The sequence below is a fragment of the Sphaerodactylus townsendi genome, linkage group LG08, assembly GCF_021028975.2.
Source record: "Sphaerodactylus townsendi isolate TG3544 linkage group LG08, MPM_Stown_v2.3, whole genome shotgun sequence".
Taxonomy (NCBI): domain Eukaryota; kingdom Metazoa; phylum Chordata; class Lepidosauria; order Squamata; family Sphaerodactylidae; genus Sphaerodactylus; species Sphaerodactylus townsendi.
In genome coordinates, this window is record NC_059432.1 from 98,414,205 (window position 1) to 98,433,184 (window position 18,980).

General features: G+C 45.2%; 1 protein-coding gene across 1 annotated transcript in view; it reads left to right on the top strand.

The window, feature by feature from the left end:
* The first annotated feature begins 5,183 nt into the window (after positions 1–5,183).
* Positions 5,184–18,980, top strand: part of FNDC3B (fibronectin type III domain containing 3B) — a 303,241-nt gene continuing 289,444 nt past the window's right edge. The window contains exon 1 of the mRNA XM_048506935.1: positions 5,184–5,470. The gene's annotated coding sequence lies outside the window, so the exon portion shown is untranslated. The remainder of the gene's footprint in view (positions 5,471–18,980) is intronic.

The following is an 18,980-nucleotide window of genomic DNA, read 5'->3' on the forward strand; positions in this document are numbered from 1 at the left end:
TCTAATCTGGGATGGATAGAGATGCAGGATGCATGTCTTGCCTTCATGGTGCTAAGATGGAGAACAGAGAATTGTGGGGGAGGTGTCAGCCAGAAGGGAGATTCCCTGAAAGTCACTATATACCCGCCAAAGAGCATCAAAGCAGTAGAAAGGAAGGATATTCAGGGCCATGACCTATCTATCTCTCTTTATAGACTCTTTATAGTCTTCCTCTGAGGCTAAGGCCCCTTCCGCACACGCAAAATAATGCGTTTTCAAACCACTTTCACAACTGTTTGCAAGTGGATTTTGCTATTCCGCACAGCTTCAAAGAGCACTGAAAGCAGTTTGAAAGTGCATTATTCTGCATGTGCGGAATGAGCCTAAGAGACAATAAAAGTCCTTCTCTTCCAACAGATTTCTCCTTGGAGAAATGATGTGTGGAGGTGATGTTCTTCCCTTCCCTAGAATTATGGTCAATCCATACTGGGTTTCCCCATAGCTGTATTTTGCAGCTCAATACATATTTGGAGGTCTGGGTACACTCTGAGGCTGATTCCGCATGGACCAAAAACAGTGGTGTGAAAATGGTGTGAAAACAGTATAAACCCTTTTACACCGTTTTAAACCCTTTCACACCATTTTCACACCGTTTTCACACCATTGTTTTTGGCCCATGCAGAATGAGCCCAAGTATCACATACCATTTAGCTATGATTAATGGCTACCTGAAAATTCTACCTTGTTTTTTTTTTGTTTCAAGTCATTCCTATAATAATCTTAGATAAGTGCTTCAAAATATGGAAGAAGGATCTCACATTTTATATGGGAGGGGGGGGGGAAACAAGGATTAGTTATAAAAACGTATGTGACAGCCAAGAATGTGGTGGTTTGGGTCTCGCAAATCTTAAGTTATACTATCAAGCAGCCGCCCTAGTCTGGTTCAAAGAGTAGGTGACACTAGAGAATAAAGAAATATTAAATCTGGACGGTTATGATCTAATATACGGATGGCATGCTTACTTGTGGTACAAGAAAGTTAAGGTGCATGAACGTTTCAATTATCATTATGTAGAAAGATATTAGGAAGAGTATGGGAGGATTATAAGAAAAAGACTATAATAAAGACTCCTTGGTGGATTTCCCCTCAAGAAGCAGCAGTATTAAGACCTAACGGGGATACTGAATACTTGAGATATAAGGATAAAGGCAGTGGTAGGATTCAAATTATTTAACAACCAGTTCCGGTGGTAGGATTCAAATTATTTAACAACTGGTTGTTTACAAGAACCATTTTAACAACTGGTTCTGCCGAAGTGGTGCGAACCTGCTGAATCCCACCACTGCCTATAGGTGATCAAAAATTGAAAGAAAATTCCTGCAACTCAGTGAAAGGATACTTCTCTGCTTCCCTTAACCCATGGTGCCCCTGAGTCAATAACAATAACAGTTAATGGCTCTCCTCTGTGGTTTTGGTGATATGTGTGAGAACCAGCATGGTGTAGTGGTTAAGAGCAGGTGGATTCTACTCTGGAGAACCAGGTTTGATTCTCCATTCCTCCACCTGAGTGGCAGAGGCTTATCTGGTGAACCAGATGTGTTTCCACACTCCTACATTCCTGCTGGGTGACCTTGGGCTAGTCACAGTTCTTCAGAACTCTCTCAGCCCCACCTACCTCACAAGGTGTGTTGTGGGGAGAGGAAGGGGAAGGAGCTTGTAGGCCACCTTGAGTCTTCTTACAGGAGAGAAAGGTGGGATATAAATCCAAAACTCTTCTTCTTCTTATGTGTTTAGTTGGATTTTATTGAAATGTTTTATAGATATTTTAAATACTGTAAGTTGAAAGAATTTGATGTTTGCCACCTTGGGGTCCTATTTCGGGACAAAGGCAGCAGAGAAATAAATGAAACGATTTGTTGGCTCATGGGATTGAAAAGTAGCTTCACACACAACTATTCAGCCATTCCTCTGAAGCCCACATCTATAATGGCTGGAGGCTCCTTTCCAGTTTTAGTGTGAAATTTTTAAATGACCCATAAATTTCTTAATCACTAAATCAGGTTTTTGTTTGGTTTTGCACACTGGTTTGATAGAAGGAAAGGAAATTTATGGGTCTCTTTATACTAATGGGTCATGATGTGGGCAAGTATAAATGCTATCCATCGTGACAAAGTAGAAAATACTATTTTTAATAAAGGAAATGTATCTGTATTAGGAAAAATTCACTTTGTAAGCAGGATATTGAAAAGTTGCTTGAAAAATAACTCACTCTTGAATTTGCTGGACTGAATGGCCATTATGGGGTACTTTATTTCATTTGGGGGTTTCAAAAGTACCTCAAATTGGAATGGGGGAGAACAGGGCTCAGCAGTCCATGAGAGAGTGTGTCATAGTGGTTAGAGTGATGACACTTGTGGATTCCCAGTCAGTGGCAAAGCTAACTAAGCATCCTGGATTCAGTCACTTTTGTTCACCTTAACCTATCTCACAGGGTTATTGTGAGGACAAATGAACAAGGGAAGAGGCATATATTCCTGCCCTGAGATTGATGGAGGAAGTTAAGTCATAATAGATACTAAAGCATACAAAAAAGTACCAAGTTCACTCCCTACTATTGCCCATTGAAGGATCTCGTGTGACAGGTGTCAAGAAAGACCTTTTCCTTCTTGTGGTCCTGGAGAGTTCCTGCCAATTGACATTACTGAGAGGAACGGAGCAACAGTCTGCCTTGGTATAAGACAGCTTCACGTGAACAAGGGTACTCGTTTTGAAGGGCTCTAAATTTAAGTCGGAACTGTGTGAATCCTATGGTGTTGCCACGATGTGATATGAACCCTGGTTTTGCCCCAGAAGTGATGTCACACACAGGATGATGACAACCATCCCATTTCCTTGCTGGCCCATAAAGTGGTGTGAAATGGAGGGGACAATGCAGAGAGGCCTCCTGCTATTGTAGGAGATCTGCGCCCCCTACTGGCGACTCATGGAGCCCTATCTGTTGGGGTTCAACTCCCTCTAGAGCAGGGGTCTGCAACCTGCGGCTCTCCAGGTGTTCATGGACTACAAATCCCATCAGCCCCTGCCAGCATGGCCAATTGGTCAAAAAAGCCAGGCTCCTAGGCTAAGCAGGTTTCGCATTAGTGCTTCTGTGCTCCTTTGTGTACGTTTTATATCTCATTCTAAACATGGACCCAGAATGCGGATCAAAAAATCCACAATGGGGCCAAATAGAGACAGCAGACTCCAATTCAGAGAACTGTGTTCAATCTCCACCCCTCTACATGCTTCTTGGTAACCCTGGGCCAATTACAGTTCTCTCAGAACTCTCTCAGCCCACGCAGAGGCAGATAATGATAAACCACATCCGAGCGGTCTCTTGCCTTGAAAACCCTACAGAGTTGCCATGGGCTACTGTGACTTGATGGCACATTCCATCAACATTAGGAAGAGAGTGGGCCTTTCCCCACTCCCTTCCATCCCCCCTATGCCGCGCGCTGCTCTCAGCGCGCGGCATCCCAGGCGCGCGCCCAGGCGTCCCCACGACCCCGCGCTCTGTGCGGGGTAGTCAAAAGGCGCCATTCGGAAGAGCGCCTGGGATGCCGTGCGCTAAGGGGGTGCGACAGCGGCAGCATCGGGGCGGCTGCGCTGTGGCCGCCCCTGCCGTGGGGAGGGAGGAGGAACCCCGCGCTACTCTCCTCGAGTAGCGCGGGGCTTAAGGGAAGTGGGGAAAGGGCCAGTGTTTCTGGCTGGGAAAATGCACAAGATAATTACCTCACATTCCCCAATGTCATGGTTGCAATCTGGATTATTATTATTATTATTAATTAGACTTGATATGCCACTTTTCCCTTTTCGGGCTTGGGGCAGCATACAACAACCATAATAATACAGAAATAAACAAAAATAACAAATATCTAACAAAAACATAACAACTAAGATGGCGTTCGTATACGAAGTCCCTTTACTAAGTTTGTATACTAAATCCCTTTGCATCCATGATACCTTGATTAACATAGGTGGATGTTAATGGGGGGGTTGGCCTTCCTCTGATATACCCCCAATATTACCTAGAACATAGAACTGGAAGGGATCGTCGTCCAGGTCGTGTGGTCAAGCCCCCGGCGCGATGCAGGAAATTCACAGCTCCCTCCTGCTCTGTTCTCTCATAAGGGTCAGTTCTCCTCAATGATTTGAGATAACACTCAAGGGAGAGAAAAAAAGTAAAAAGAAAACTAATGTTATGGTGGGGAGAGGCCTTAAGGGCCTGCTGTCCTTATCAGCTGTCTGGGGTGACGACTAGAACCTTGGGTTGAAATTGGAAGCTAACGAAGTATGTTACCCTCCTGCATGAACTCTATGGTCACATACAAAACCTAATGTAATTACATATAACATTAATTCATATCCATCCATCCATCCATCCATCCATCCATCCATCCATCCATCCATCCATCCATCCATCCATCCATCCATCCATCCATCCATCCATCCATCCATCCATCCGCACCTATTTGGTAGAACCGGTAGCTAATTTTTTTGTATAGTTCAGAGAACTGGCTGTAATCCACTACTGAGTCCATTCGGAACCGGTTGCTAAATGATTTGAATCCTACCACTGTCCATATCTATATCTAGATATAGATAAATTAAGTATTAATTGATATATATGTTGTGATTCTCTTGTGGCCTCTGATGACAACCAGCAACACAATTTTAAGGGGACTGAACTGGCCTCAATGGATTTAGAAGAGTGTAACTGTGGTTACAAATGGACAGTCCAAGAAGCTTTTCACAGCATTGTCAGTCTGTACCACAGTGAAGCAGAGTCGACTGTAACGCGATTTTACGCAGGCTTACTCAGAAGAGGTCTTCCTATTCAATTGAACTTACTCAGGTGAGTATGCATGGACTTACTCCCAGGTGAGCATGCTTATTCGGAAGTTAGGTCTCCTTAATGGATAATTCCATGGGTTTGCTTAACTCACCGGCCCAGTGCGTAATTGGGGAGCAAGCCTCCCTCTCCCACCGTTCAGTGGGGGTACACTCTCTGGTAAGTGCGCTTTTGTAACGCCCGTCTGCAAAAGGGGTCCCGCCTTTCCCTTGAACGCGCCAGCCTCGGGAAGGGGGAGGCAAAGGAAGGGCGATGCGTCAGGCGGGCTGCGAGGCAATTTGCAAGTGCGAAACGCCCAGCCGCGGGGCAACTGCGCCGGGCCCCTGCGCGCCGTCTCCGGCTCCGTCCCCCTTTTTTTTTTTTGCTCCGTCTTTTCCCGGGTAGCTTCTAATCCAGACTGCGCGGTATTGTGGGCTGGCCCCCGCTTCCCCATGTGGTCCCTGCATCATTGACATGGCGGAATCCCCCACCGAAGCCTCCCGCTAGTGACTCCCGCGAGCTGCAGCAAGCAGGGATTGACCGGACTGCTCGCCCGCCCATCGGCCCGGGAAGAACAGGGCGAGCGCCGCGGGCTTGGGCACCCCTGTTTCCAGCACAAGGTAAGCCCCCCCCCTCCCTTCCCACCTCGTCGGTTCTTTTCTCCCCCCAGGCTGGGCATGTTGGGGGGGATTTTTCCAGAATCTCCCAAGGAAGCCCCCGCGCGCCAAGCAGCAGGGCTGCCCGGGTTGGAGAGAGGCGCCGAGATTTGCAGAATCGCTGTCGTTTCTTGCGCCCGTCCCTTGCCGAAAGTGTCCCCCCCCCCCTTCACTCCCAATCCGGATTCCTTTTGTTTCAAAAAGTGGGAACGCTCGGTGTAAACTTGGGGTTAAGGATGGGGAGTCGCGGCACTGACACCCCTTTGGGGTAGGATCAAGGGGGAAGAACGAGGAAAGCGTGCGTGGGGGGCGGACCCGTAAGAACTGATCCAAAAGTGGGGCTTTTGGCGACTTTGATTTGCCCCCCCCCTTCCAACATTTCTTAATGCTCCTCATCTTTTTGGTCAGTTCCGGAAGTTCTTTCTAAAAGGGGGGGGGGGCTGTTAGGTTGGCCAGTGGCCACTTTGGGTGGGGTAAAGAGAAGCCTTTTTTTGCGAAAGGGAAAAGAGACTTTAAAAAAGAGCAGGACCTCCGTCGCTTCTTTCTCCTTGCAAGTTTTATTCCTCCCCCCCCCCCCCCGCCATCGCATTTGGAGCCGGAGGCTGAGCTGCCGCTTGGTTTTGGCTGGGGGGAGGTCGGGGGGGGGGGCGCTCCCAGGGAGGAAAGGGGCTGGCCGGTGCAAAGAGCCCCGCCAGAGTGCAAACTCTGCAGTGTCGGGAGAGGGGGGGGAGCGAGCCAGACACCAGCAGCGCCTAGCAATCCAGCAGGCTCCTCGGGGCTGGCCTTGCTGCCCCTTCCCTTGACGTTGCCTCCCCGGGGGCCGCGGCCAAAGATCCCAGCCCCCGCCTGTGCAAAACCCCGGGGTTGATCCTTGCAAAACCAACTGCTGCTTGCAAAACCCATTGCTAGGGTGGGGGTGGCTAATAGGATTTTTTCAGGAGGAAAAGGAATGGAGGGATTCCTTTTCTTGCATTATACAGCCAGGGGAGGGAGGGGGGAGAATAGTTGAAATGTGCGAATGCCAAGCAAGGCAATGGGGGGGGGGGGAGTGGGGGTGGCAGGCCGGAGGCTTTGGGCGGCCGGCGCAAGCGGCACGTACCGTCTCTCCCCCTTTTTTCCCCTTCCTGGCCGGCTGGCTGCTGGGAAGGCTGTCATTCAGTGGCCGGGGGGGGGGGGGGGAGAGGAGGAAGGCAGCCAGCGAGACTCCTCCCCGTCGCGGCCGCGCAAAAGCTCGCCGGAGGCGCTGCAAACTCTTTCCAAAATGTCTGGATCCCGGGGGCACGTTGGAGAAAGGAGAGCGAGACGCGGCCGGCCCCTCCCTGCGCCGCTGACGCCACTGGCACAGGCCAGGCAGGAGCTGGAAACTTTGCCTTTGCTTTGCCAGACACTATTTCTCTCTCCTCCCCCCCCCCCCCCAACCAAAATGGCACATTGCCAGGAAAGGGAATGCGCTCTCTGCCTGGGAGATTCTTTGAAAAGGCGCTTGCAGGAGGAAAACTTTTCTCCCCCCCCCCCCTCAATAGCCCAGGTATTTTTTTCCCCTCCATAAAAATAGTTCACTTAATTAAAAAGAAAAAAGTTTCAAAAGGTTTCAGGCTGGGATGATGCGTGGTTGCAATTCCACTCGGATGAGTCCAAAAGGAAAGAGTGGATCCCTGAAGGCAGAGCTTTAATTGCTTTGGTCCCCCCCCCCTCCTCCCCAATCCCCCCTTATCTGGTGGTATTTACTCAGTGGAGAATTTTCCTGTTGTAGGGAGGGGAGGCTCTTGCAAGGAAGTGGAGGGCGTATGCTCAAGTGTCAAGATTAGAATGCGCTTCTCCAAAACCACACATGCTGCGGGGAGGCATGGTCCGTATTAAAAGGGATCGCTCCAGAGAGCCGTTCCAAACGCATAGTTTGTCTCATGCGCGCACACATATATGTAAAACAAAAGCCATCCAGCAGCCCAACCTTGTGAGCTTTTGAGTTCTCCGGAATTGTGCATTGGGTTGGATGTTCCAGCCGAAAAATGGGTGGGGAGGATGCAAGCGATGGGATGGAAACGGCCCCCTCCCCTCTCATTTAACTGTGGGGAATATTTGTACTGAGCAACCAGTGTGATGAAGTGTTCTGGAAAGCTCAGAAGTTTGCATGCTGTGTTCCGTGCTGTTCTGGTCCCAATTAAAGGGATTACCTAACTTTGTGTCTGCGGTGGTTTTATTTTATTTTTTCTACAGAACAACAAGGCTGCTTAATAGTCTTTGTCCAGAAGGAGGTTGGTACTGGCCGGGTAGCTGTGTCAGTTTACGGTAGAAGAGCCAAATTTGAGTCCAGTGGCCCCTTAGTGCTTGGGAGTGTAAGCTTTGGAGAGGGAAAACTCTTTTCATCAGATACCTGACGAAAGGAGCTCCTACTCTTTAAAAACGTGCACCTGGGGAATGTTGCCGGCTTCTCAGGTGCAACTGGACTCCCATCAACCTCTAGGGATTGGGACCATAAATTATGGTGTATGAAACTACTTTATTTCAGCTTGGAGGGGGGACTCTTGCAATCCTGTGATTTGGTCTTCTCCCAACTGGAGGCCGAGAACCGCACCTGAGACCTTTGCACAAAATGTGTGTTCTGCCACCGAGCTGTGGATCTTGCCCATAAATGGTTCCTCAGCCCTGCTTCAATAGCCAGTTTTCTTGCTTATATCCAGAGGTCACGTTTTTGTCTCTGCTTAGCCATTGCATTCGGCAAAGTAAGTAATTCTTGGTACATTTCTGTTAAAATATTTCGGCTTTACTGATGAAGTAGCTGCTAAGGTTGCATCTGCTGGGGTTCTTCAAAGGATGGGGTTTTTTTGGGGGGGAATACTGTTCTGTGTTTCTCCCTAATATTTATGGATGGGCTGCTTTAAAGATCTTTGTGTATTTAGTAATTTGGGTGGGGAAGTGTGGGCTTGCATCCTGCTGTCAATTACCATGGGTGCAAGGAGGGGGTGGCAATTTTTACCAACCTCCCCTCTCCTGTAGGAAACTTGATTCCCACTTAATTATTCCTGGAGTTGCCCTCTCTTTCCACCCCTTTGAAAACTTGGCCACTGTTTGTTTGTTTTTGCATGAAGGGCAAAACGTCTATCCATTATAGTTGAAAACCAAAGCAATCCAAGAAGTTACCTTACACCAGTGATGAAGCTAATTTCGATTCTGAGTAAGTGCAATTTCCAGACAGACGTCCTTCACAGCACCCTCCTGAATGGAATTCTTTAACTGTAGTCTGATTCTGCTATGCCCGTGAAGTATTTACTCTGCCCCTGAGCCATCTTTACTCAGAAGCTATCTGTCACATGCAGGTGTTTCTATCTTCCCATTTTAGCACTCCCAAAATATACTATGTTGATGATTTGAGTTCTTCTCATCCCTTGTCATGAACTCGGCTTCGGCAATAAACAAGCCAGGCCAGGTTTGCTTGGATGCATTTGGTTTGCTCTTTTATTGCATGACCTTTCGCCTTCCTTGAATCCTGTCAGCACCATGACATAGAAGCTCAGAAGATAGTGGAAGGCAGGTAGTGGGTAAGGGAAGACAGTTCGATGAAGCGATAGCAGGTTTTGGCAGCTGTTTGCTCCAGTTCTTTTTGCTGCTTCATAAAAAAGCAGCCTTAGACAACTCATGCTGAAGAAGTGTCTGTGGTAGTTTGAAGCTACTTGTAAGCAACTTCCTTCGTATTTTACCTTTGTCCCCAGTGTGATTGAAGAGCCTGAGGTGGCGTTGGTTGCCTTATTGGTTGTTTTATAACTTGTAATCTGCCTTGACTTCCAGTGGAAAAGATGGACTAGTAATAAAGTAAATAAATAGCAGGATGAGCACCTTCAGGATCGTGTACAAACAGGTAGCCATATGAAACACATGGGTGCAGTTTTCAAATGGCTCCTGTGACATTACTTGCATGTCAGAGTAGAGTTATAGTCTACCTGCAATGAAGCCCGTTGTGTGACAAAATACAACTGGCTCTAGAAAACTGAGTCGTCACCAGTATCCCTTGCGCGTGCTCGCATCAGCGCGGCCTACCTCTTGAGCGCCTGTGTGGTTCTTTAAAAAGTGAGTTGTCACCAATATGCCTTGCCTTTGAGAGAGAGAGAGAGAGAGAGAGAGAGAGAGGTGTATGTGTATATATGTATATGTATGTATGTATTTACATATACATGATTTGTGCTTTTGTATATTTCATTTTGGACTTCAGACTGTCACAAAGCTTGTTCCGGGATGGGTGGTTGCTTAGCAACACATTACTGTTACCAAGATGTGGGCATTTCTAGCATGCTTTTAATTCAAATGGCTTTTTTGTCCTCTTTCCTGCCCTCTGAACTTATTTTAGTCTGCTTTATGTGAAAACGTTGTACAAAACAATGACAAAAGTGAATATGAAATAGTTCTTAACTGCATCCTAAACTGCATCCCTCAGAGTGCAATTGTATTGCCTGTACTCCAGTCGTATACCATTATTGTGCAGCAGATCAGTAACACTACAGAATATGATAGTTGATGCAGAATTCAGATTAAGAACCTCAAGCTTCCTTTTTTCTTAAAAGCAAGTTTCCAGTCCTCCTGGCTGCAAAGATATGCCTCCAGATGTGTGCCCAGAACCTGCTGAAATCTCGGAAGTTGTTGACGGAGACTTTCTGTAGTCCATTATATAACTTATTACTCTGCTCTAGGGCTAATTGAAGCAGAATAAAATTATGAATCATTGGTTAGCTCACATGACTGAGACAGAATTCTTGTGGTCTCGGTGCCAAAAGTTATTTTGGCTTTATTTTTAAGGTAGCTTTCTCATGCCTCTGCCATCTGTGTTTCTGGATCAAGAATGGTGATGTTGGGCTTATGATGACTTTGGCATCCCAAGGGAACAAGGATTCTCTTGGTCCTCTTGATATGGTTCCCTTGGTATGTCTGTGTCCGGCCCCCTGATCAGAAGCTTGATGTTTTTTCAAGGGTGACCCCAAAGTTATGGAATGATAATCCAGGGAGGACCCAAAAATCTTATCCTCAGTGAATATTTAGGATACAAGTATGTAGGGCAATAGGGTGGGTTAGATTTTGTCATGGATTTTAAGAGCTGTGGTGACCGGTTTTAATGTTTACTTGTTCAAATGTTATGTGTGCATGAGCACACCAATTAGATCCTTGGTTCATCTGGGTCAGTATTGTCTATTTAGATTGATAGTGGCTCTCCAGGGTCTCCTGCAGAGCTCTTTCAACATCTATACAACCTGATGTCTTTAACTGGAGATGCTGGGAACTGAACTGGGGCTCTTCTGGATGTGTGGTGTATAGGTTAAGAGCAGGTGGACTCTAATCTGGAGAACCGGGTTTGATTCCTCCACCTGTGGCAGAGGCTTATCTGGTGAGCCAGATGTGTTTCCGCACTCCTGCATTCCTACTGGGTGACCTTGGGCTAGTCACAGTTCTCTCAAAACTCTCTCAGCCTCACCTATCTCACAAGGTGTCTGTTGTGGGGAGAGGAAAGCTATAAGTGGTGGGGGGGGGTATGCGCTACGCACCGGGTGCACGCCTGGGGAGCGGAAAATCTCTCCCCATGCCCCACATCCTCCTCCCCCCCACTTCAGTGAGAAAAAGTTCTGTCTGAAAAACGGCCTGTTCAGTTCAGGCTGAAAAGCGCCCTGGTGGGAACTATGCTCCCCAGGAGACCTTGTGAGGCCAAGGTAAGTGGGGGCGCGGGGCCCATGGGAGGGCACGGAAAACGCAGAGTCTGCCCCGGGTGCAGTTTGGCCCAGCTATGCCTCTGGAGGAAGGGAAAGGAGCTTGTAAGCCACCTTGAGTCTGCTTACAGGAGAGAAAGGTGGAGTATAAATCCAAGCTCTTATTCTAATCTACCTCTGAGCCACGGAATCTCCCCAGTAGCTGTCTTACCACTTTCTTGGGAGGCCTGACTGGCATTATTACTATTTATTCCGCCTTTTATGGTGCCCTTTTTTCCAACAGTGGAGAAATTGACCTACTATCTCAATTTTCTGCTCCCTTCAACCCTGACCTGAGATCAGGTCAAAGCTGACCTGAGATCACCCATTTTGTCTTATATGAGCATGGAGAGTTGTAGATAATTCCCCAGTTCTACTCTGCCAGTGAAAACACATCACTACATTTGTCTCTGTGATATAAAATATTAACAGGACAAACATTATTTTTATAAAAATAATGTGGTCCTTGGTGTTCACGGTTATTCAGATTGTGAGGTGATTTTTTTCCCCTCTTGCATGCCGTCTTCCTAGGAGTGTCTTGTGAAGGCGCTGTCTCCACCAGCATGAGATGTTCTCCATTTTTTTTGGCTCGGTTTTGCGTTCTCCACCTTGAGACAGATGAAGATGCTGGATTTTGATCAACTTCATAACACAGGCCTATTATGGCAATGGCCACTGGTGTAGATCCAGAAGTAATGATGTATAATTCATCCAAATGAGTAGTGTGGCTTGGTTGGGGAGCTTATGCTTCTAACATAGCTCATGTCTGGTCTGCCATGGAAACTGAATCATTTCCCATTTTTAAAACTGGTGAGCTCATCTGCTGGATTGAGGTCATTGCTGGGACAGTGAAGAGTCTTTTTTAAAAATAGTTATCCAAGCCCATACCTGAAATGCATTCTTGCCTTTAGGTCAGGTTGCCTGCATAACTTTTTTTTTTCCATTTTGGGAAACTTTGGGAGAAGTTCACTTGTGAAATTCTTGAAGAAAAAGCTTGTACTCCAGTAAGTAGATTCTGAAATCGTAGTGTGGAATCTGGGATGGTTCTTTGTTCAGAAGTGCAAAGAAACTTGACCATTTTTGCAGACAAAGTGACATCTACAAACAGAAATAAAAGTTTAATTAGGCCTTTAAAAACAAACAAACCCTCAGCACTGTTGTTCTTTCAGTAGAGGCTCTAGTTAGTTTTCAAATGCTGTATTTTAGAAAAATTCTGGAACTCTTATAACCCTTGGAAACTTATAAGTGAAGTACCGGTAATGGCAGATTGTCAGCAATAGCCAGAGTGACTTTTAGGGAAGATAATTTTCCTTTGCAGTGAGCATCAAAAGACCAGTTTTGAGTGTCTTTTTAAGGGTCTGTGCATGTTCTCCATTCAAGTAGAAGGGCAGTAATGCTTGAATGAGCTTGCTGGAGGACTTTGTATGCTCATGAATTGGCACGGAACCATTTGCAAGTTGTTTTAGGTGCCACTTGACTGACACGAGTCAGTGCAGAAATGGTAGGAAGCTAGAAAACCATTTAAGTGGATCCTTGGCATTTAAAGTTAGTGTTGAATTAACTCAGACTCCATCTTTAAACTGTTCGGTGATCTACAGTGCAATCTTAAATAGAATTTCACCCTTCTAGACCAAGGGAATTCACTGGGCTTGGAAGGTATAGCTTTGCTTAGGATTGCTACAGAGAGCAATTCTGAGCAGATCTATGGAGAATCCTGCAGAGGACTCCTTCTTGGGGGTTTAATGCCAAGAAAACGTCTTTTGAATGGTACTGTTGGAATGCACATTTTTTAGTATAGGTCACATTTATATGTAATATGGGAATTTTTGATGTGCTGGGTTTGAACGCCGTACCTTTGAACAGTGATCATATTAGCTAGGCTGTGGTCATAAGGTTTGGGGGGAGTGAATTCCATCAACATTTAGAAACTAAAATAAGGGATTTAGAAATTTGAGATAAGGGGGTAATCATATACACTTTACTCATAAGCAACTCCTACTTTAAGTTAATCGAGTTTATGAGTAACTAGTGTAGTTGGCAGCCTGGTTGGTGCCTATGATTTACAGGTTGTGACATAAAAAGAAAAATCCCATTGGTGTTCTTCAGGTCACAGCTGATCAAGAACATGAAATGCATTCTGTTTTTGATGGGAAGATATATTTTACAGGAACATGGAGCTGGGATGTACATATATTAGAAACAGAACATGAAATGCGGAAGTCTTATTTGCTTTTTCAGAACAGCAGTTTCAATAAAACTGAAATATTTTAAGTGCTAGTAGTTTCCTTAAATTCTGAATAAACATAGAAATGTGTGGTTTTCAGTAGACAAATTAGAATTGTTTTGGTTAGTAATATTGTTCCGGAACGACTCTGGAGATCTGGGAAGCATTGTGCGCGCGTGCAATTATTTACATATGAAATAAATATCAGTTGTAAATGCCTTTGTCTCATTAATGCTCTTAAGAAATATGTATATATGGACAAGGATTTGCAGCTTCACTTAGGGCAAGTCATATTTAATTATGTTTCTTGTTGAGTTAGCAACATCTACAATATTGTGCTGTCCCTATCAAACAGTTCATTTGACAAATGACAATATGTGAAGATGTTCACACAGTGTAGTGCTTACTTAACAAAATAAGCTCATCTCTAGCTTTCCCCAATGGCCTTTTAAAGGGAAAGGAAATAAAAACCAGATATCACTTTGCCTAGATAAAAATCTGTAGGAGTACACACATACAGTGTAAAGGAGGAATTGAGATGTGGCAGTTGGCCTGCCCAGTGATTGGAAAATCTAAATGGTGAGCGTGGAACAGATTGCTGTTGCTGGCAAGTTGGCACTTGGAGGGGTGCAGTCCCTTTTTAATGTGTGTGGCGGAGGGCAAGACAGGAAACCACAAACCCTTTTTCCTGGGGAATTTGAAGCTGTGAAATGGTCATATGTTGCTATGAGAGATATGGATGTTGGTTATTGTTCTTTTCAGAAACTATTCTGGAGTGGTTGGGTGAATTCCTTTCAGCCTTTCTAAGGCCCCTTCCGCACATGTGGAGTAATGCAACTTTCAATCCACTTTCAATGCAGTTTACAGCTGGATTTTACTGTGCGGGATAGCAAAATCCACTTGCAAACAGTTGTGAAAGTGGATTGAATGTGCATTATTCTGCATGTGTGGAAGGGGCCTAAGTATCTGCACAGGGTTGGCTTTGTAGAGGTGTTTTGAGCGGTCCTGGACCTCTTATACTCTGCTCAGTGGGAGATGGTGGAGGACCATTTGGTGGCTCATCATGACTGGTTTGTCAGGCACTTGTGAGGATAAGCTACTTCCTTACACTCAAGGACATTGCGCACCCCTCACAAAAGTATTTGAAACCAGCTCAAAAACTAGTAGTTAACCAAATCACAGGGCTCCAATGAAGACTTTTAAAAAGAAGTAGCTACTGCTTCTGTTTGCATCCATCTATTTGTTTGCATCCATCACCTCCTCCATCAGACCTGTCAGTGCCCCCTTTCATTTCTAACTAGCCAGGCAGGGTAGTGCTTATGGATCCAGTCCGCTTTTGTAGTCTGTAGAAGCTGAGAAGTATCCATAAGTACAGCAGCCAGCAACATCTGAGGGAACATCCAGAACTTGCCAGAACAAAGGCCAAACTTGGACAGACACAACACAAGTAACTCTATTCCACATAAAGATGTTAGATGGTGTATTCCTCTGCTACAGAACAAAACATGCTGGACCTTCTTTGTTGTAGAATGCCTCGTCTGGGTCCTAGTGCCTACCTAGCTCTGCTGACCCCCATCTGGTTGAAAATTTGAAAGTAAAAATAAGAACTATAAATACCCTTGTGTCAAAGTACAGTGGAACCTCGGTTTTCATTGCCTTCGGTTTTCACCGGTTTTGGTTTTCATCGATTTTTTCAGTGAAAAATTTGTCTCGGTTTTCATCGATTTGCCTCGGTTTTCATTGATTTGGAGCAGGGGTCCCCAAACTACGGCCCGGGGGCCAAATGTGGCCCCCTGAAGGCATTTATCCGGCCCGCCAGGCATAAGAACATAAGAACAAGCCTGCTGGATCAGACCAGAGTCCATCTAGTCCAGTTCTCTGCTACTCTCAGTGGCCCACCAGGTGCCTTTGGGAGCTCACATGCAGGATGTGAAAGCAATGGCCTTCTGCTGCTGCTGATCCTGAGCACCTGGTCTGCTAAGGCATTTGCAATCTCAGATCAAGGAGGATCAAGATTGGTAGCCATAAATCGACTTCTCCTCCATAAATCTGTCCAAGCCCCTTTTAAAGCTATCCAGGTTAGCTATCCAGGTTAGCTATCCAGGTTAGCTATCCAGGCATGGCGGCGATGGCTCCATTCATGTGCAGTGGGGGCTCGAGGGAGAGGAGGAACCAGCCCCAATGGCTTTTGATTGCAGTTACATGATGGCACCCCCAAATCTCCATGAATTTTCTGACCCAGAGTTGGAAACCTTACATGTGGCAATGCCTGCTCCGCCCTTCCCTCTCAGCTACTCCATGTGTTGCTCTCAGGCTTTCTGTTCCACCTCACTCCCATTGGCATCAGCCAGGCTGGCGAATCGCTCGCTGGCTGCTAGGGAGGAAGAACCCAGGAAGATACCTGATCCTGGGTTAGATGGAATGCTTCATTGGGAAAGTTCTTCCACAGCCTCCCTAACAATGTACTTGACATACTTTGGTCGCTGTTCTAAAAATAGACCATGACAGAAAGGCTGAAAGGTGAAATCAAACATTTTACAATCATTTGTGCATAGGAATTTGTTCATAGTTTTTTTTAGTCCGGCCCTCCAACAGTCTGAGGGACAGTGAACTGGCCCCCGGTTTAAAAAGTTTGGGGACCCCTGATTTGGAGTAAGGTTTGGGGAGAAAAATCACCAGGACAAAACTGTTGCAGGCCATGTGTGCAACTTGTTTAATGACAATGTCTTGCCCCATTTCAGATAAATCTTAAAGAGGCATCAGAAACAGACCTCTTTGGACAGCTTTCTGGTGCGACATTGGTCCACTGGCTCTAAAGCTGGTCCTAGTGTTATTGTTCGTTACTGTTTTCAGCATTAAACACTATGTTTATTCACCAAAAATGTGTTTTTGGTATGTTTTTTGGAGCGCCTAGAACGGATTAATTGGATTTACATTGATTCCTATGGAAAAGTTTGCCTCGGTATTCATCGGTTTCGGTTTTCATCTATTCTTTTCGGACGGATTACCAAAAAAACCCGAGGTTTCACTGTACTGACGGTTTTGACAATGGCAGCATGTAAAAATGAATGATAATTCTCATATTTGTTCAGGACTATATTCTAATGTGGAAGCATACACCTTTCTTGACCACTGCACCTCAACTGACCGTACTAACATCTTCATGTAGAACGGAGTATAGTGCTGGGTATCCCTGGATGATTGGATATTTTTCTGTCTGGTCAGCTAGGCTCTGGCTTTCAATCTGGATATCCTTGCCAAGAAGGATACGGATGTGTAGTGTGCTTCAACTTTTCTCAGTGTGATACCATCAGCCACAATAATCCTAGGCCATCAGGTTATTTAACATGCTGTATATTGGATTGTATTGAATAAAGTCTTTTGAAAACTAAGTTTGGTGTAGAATGTGGTAACTGCAGGAATATTAAATGGGAACTGTGATTATCTGTATTCAGCAGGGTATCCTGGACATAGTTTAATCAGGTTGCCCTCCCCCGGAGGGGGCGGGGAAGACATTTATCTACCCATATCAGTTGCTATTTTATCTTGTTTTACATCTTAGAGTATGACTTGGCCATTGTTGGCTGCCTTGAGAATCCCCATATGAAAATCAGAGCAGGTATTTTAGAAATGGTAATAAAAATAATGAAGTGAATTTGTTCCGAAGCCTTCTTTTTGTGTGTGTCTTCCAGCAGGAGACAACTTGCACCCAATTATTGAACCTGAATTTTTAGGACCAAAGACTTATGCTTTTGAATGGAAGCCCCAACTAATCTTGAATTTCCTCCGAGTAAGCCCACCTGCAATGAGCAGGGGTAGTGTGTAGAAGCTGTACTAAATACATCTGTTTTGCACTGTTGTGAAAAATCTTAAGGCATCTGCAAGCAGACTGTGGGTTTATTTGTTCAAAATCTCTTGTGTTGCACCAAGGTGGGACAACGTAGAATCCTTTCTAACAGGAGTCTCCTGTATCAAAAGCTGGCTTGTTTATGGCCAAGGTTTAGTGTCACTCTCTGATCTGTCCCAGGAGACCAAAGGTATGTGGGAAGAGGGAAGCTTTTCTAACAACAAAGGGGAAATAGGATCTGATAGATATACAATGATAACAGGCCATCTACAGGCAGGAATGTTTGTCTATTTGAAAACGGATAAAATTCTTGCAACATTTCCCTATCCCCTATAGAAGCTTAAAAACACACACAGACGCAGTGTTCTCTGTGCTGATGGGCAGGAGCTTTCAAAATAATAAATTCTTCAGGGGACCTCATAGTCAGAAAGAAGATTAAATGAGTGCATTTGTTCTGGAATTTGTAAGTCTCTCAGGAGGGGGAAAAAAACCTAAAGCGTTGACTGAAAATACATCTGCTTGGAAGTAAATTCCACTGTGACTAGCAGGACTTGAATATAAGTTAATGGGCTCATTCTTCAGAGTGTATTTCAGGACTTGTCCAGAAGACGGAAAGGGTGATGAGTGATAGAATTATTGGTACTAAAGAAAGTGGGTCTAGAGAAATGGCTCTCAAACTATAATTTGGGGAACTTGTGAGTTCCTATTTGTCAGGGATTACTTAGTGAGACCAGTACCTCCTCTCCCCCTCCCCATCACCACTACAGTCCTCCTTTGCAATTCAGAGAGTTCTGGGATATGTTGGGCCAATTTCAAGGTGGGTTTGTTTGATAATTAGATCTTTATTATAGGTTTTGACTAACAATACATCAAACATCACCTCTAGCACATCAAATTACAGTCACATCACTTACAAAACACCTTCAAAACTGCTACACAGTCTACCCACAGCAACAACAAAACAGAAGAATAAAAGACCAAAAACACAAAGAAGAAAATAGAATACATCTTGTTCATTTCCCACTAACCTTACATTTTTACTTGAGAACAATTTCTCACAATCCTTTGGCTTCTTGTAGTTACAGTCTTCTAACTTAACATATATACTATGCCTACAATCTATAAATTAAATTATGGCTACTGTGCTATTATATTCCATTGAATTATATGTACATTTATACCTATAACCAGTATAAGTCACATCCTAGAGATGAAAATTCCTTCTGTCTGCAGAAGTTTCCGGTGACTCCGAGCCCTGCTCTACGAACAAGGTCAGGTTGTAAATGGAAAGTTTGGAAGAATTAGCATGGTGTGGTTAGTGTATCAGACTAGGATCCGGGAGCCTGGGTTTGAATTCCCTCAGAAGCTGCCAGTCCCATACTGTCAGCCTAATCTACCTCACAGGCATACATGATAAAATGGAGAGGGGAGAATGATGCTGTAAACCACTTTGAGCCCTTGCTGGGTTTAAATATTTTAAATAATGTTGGGGAGCACTGTGAAAACTTCTGACTTGCATTCATGTCCCTGATTTGTAAGAATGGATTGCTGCTGTTTGTATAAGATATATATATATATAATTTTTGCAGAGGTGGAGTGAGGGGGAACTGTGCCTGGGGCACGCGTGCGCCCCGCGCCCCAGTGGCAGCGGTGGCTGTTGCCTCCACCACACCCCGG